Here is a 1,947-nt window from a genome sequence, read left to right on the forward strand (position 1 = left end):
GAAACAGGTAGGAAGCAGATCACTGCTCTCAATCCTCCACTCCCAGAACATTTCTTGGAGGGATAATGCATGAAACATGATGGGTTTTGCTACCAAGCAGTGTAAGGCAGTGCTCAGCACACACTCCTGACTGGTGACAAGTCCTGGACATGCACCCTGAGGCTGTTCACCCTTGTACCCAGATGCTGCTTTCAGGACTGCCAGAGATCAAGGGAAAGATGGGTCTCACCAAAGCACTGGGGCATGTGGAGCATGTCAGCCTAGTCATGTAGAGGGCTCAGCACCATCTCCCCCTGGACCCACCAGTGCTGTGGGATACGCAGCCCTTTGAGAGCCTCATTTTTCCTTTTAGCAGATCCTCTTGGTCTCATCCTCAGCCTGTTAAAACATGAACATTTTTGGGCACCGTCTAAACACATATGCCTCACGTGTTTGTTGGAGCAGGGCCTGAGGTGATGGGGCTGAGAGCTGGGCCAGAAACCTTGAGAGTCTGACTCCAAACTCCACCAAATAGGGAAGGTGAGACTGGCACAGGGACTTTGGCTGGAAGACCGAGTTTTCTTGAGGAAACTGAAGTGCCAAGTCCTGCTCTGAGGCCCATCCCAGCAGAAGGAATAGCAGTGCTTGCCCCTTGGCAGCAGGGCAGGGACTAATCTGGTGTTTCTTCGTCCCATGCAGGACATGCCTGGTTGCTGAGCAGAACTGAGGAGCAGGCTCCTGAGCAAGGGCCTGGAAAGCTGGAGCCACCATGGGCTTCCCTGGGGAGTATGGGTGAGGTGGATTCCCTGAGCCCAGCAACAGACCAGTGGCACAAGGGTCACGGGATGCCCCCAAAGCAGGAGAATGTAGCAGTGAATGTGGTCCCATCGCTCGCTGGGCATTGGAGTATAGAAGGGAAAGAAGCCAGAAACAGCCCAAGGTGCAGGGATGAATATGTCATGCTGAGACACCTGAAGAGGCAAAAAGCAAAGGTGCATTGGAGAGAGACACTGCATGCAAACGAAGACAGTGTGGGGGGCCTCAGAGGGAAGCAGGAGCTCACTCCTGCCCTCAGTGCAGGAAAAGGTTTAGCTGCCCCTCGCGCCTGGCTCTGCACAAGATAAGGCACGCTGGGGAGAAGCCCCATGTACGCGCCACGTGTGGGAAGAGCTTCACCTGCCTCTCGACCCTGGCTGCTCACCACCAGGTCCATTCTGGACAGCTCCCCCACCGCTTCACCAAAAGGGGGAAGAGCTTTGTGCGCAGCTTGGAGCTGCTCAAAACCCAGGATGCGCACAGGAAGAAGCGTCAGTGCTGCTGTGTCACATGTGGTAAGACCTTCACCCAATTCTTCTCCCTGGTTCAGCACCGGCGCATGCACTTGGGGAGGAAGACACACCGCTGCAATGAGTGCAGGAAGAACTTCATCAGCTGGCAAGGCCTGTCTCAGCACCGGTGTGTGCGGAGGAGGCAGCAGCCACACTGCTGCACAAAGTGTGGGAAGAGCTTCAGGCAGCCCTCCAGCCTGGCCAGGCACAGGTGCATGCACACACGGGAGAAGCTTCATCATTGCTCTGTGTGTGGGAAGAGCTTCATCTCCTCTTCCAAGCTGGCCCAACACCAGGTTATCCACACAGGGGAGAAGCGACATCACTGCTCTGAGTGTGGGAAGAACTTCAACCGCTCCTCCACCCTGGCCCAGCACCAGCGCGTCCACACAGGGGAGAAACCATATCAGTGCTCTGAGTGTGGGAAGAGCTTTAGTTATTCCTCCAAACTGGCCCAGCACCTGCGTGTCCACACAGGGGAGAAGCCATATCAGTGCTCTGAGTGTGGGAAGAGCTTTAGTTATTCCTCCAAACTGGCCCAGCACCTGCGTGTCCACACAGGGGAGAAGCCATATCAGTGCTCTGAGTGTGGAAAGAGCTTCACTTGCTCCTCTGGCCTGGCCCAGCACCGGCACCTCCA

At 55.8% G+C, this 1,947-nt stretch overlaps 1 pseudogene; it reads left to right on the forward strand.

Annotated features, from left to right (window-relative positions):
- Positions 1-1,947, forward strand: part of LOC102380072 — a 92,269-nt pseudogene that overhangs the window by 88,017 nt on the left and 2,305 nt on the right.

The sequence above is a fragment of the Alligator sinensis genome, unplaced genomic scaffold, assembly GCF_000455745.1.
Source record: "Alligator sinensis unplaced genomic scaffold, ASM45574v1 scaffold945_1, whole genome shotgun sequence".
Classification (NCBI taxonomy): domain Eukaryota; kingdom Metazoa; phylum Chordata; order Crocodylia; family Alligatoridae; genus Alligator; species Alligator sinensis.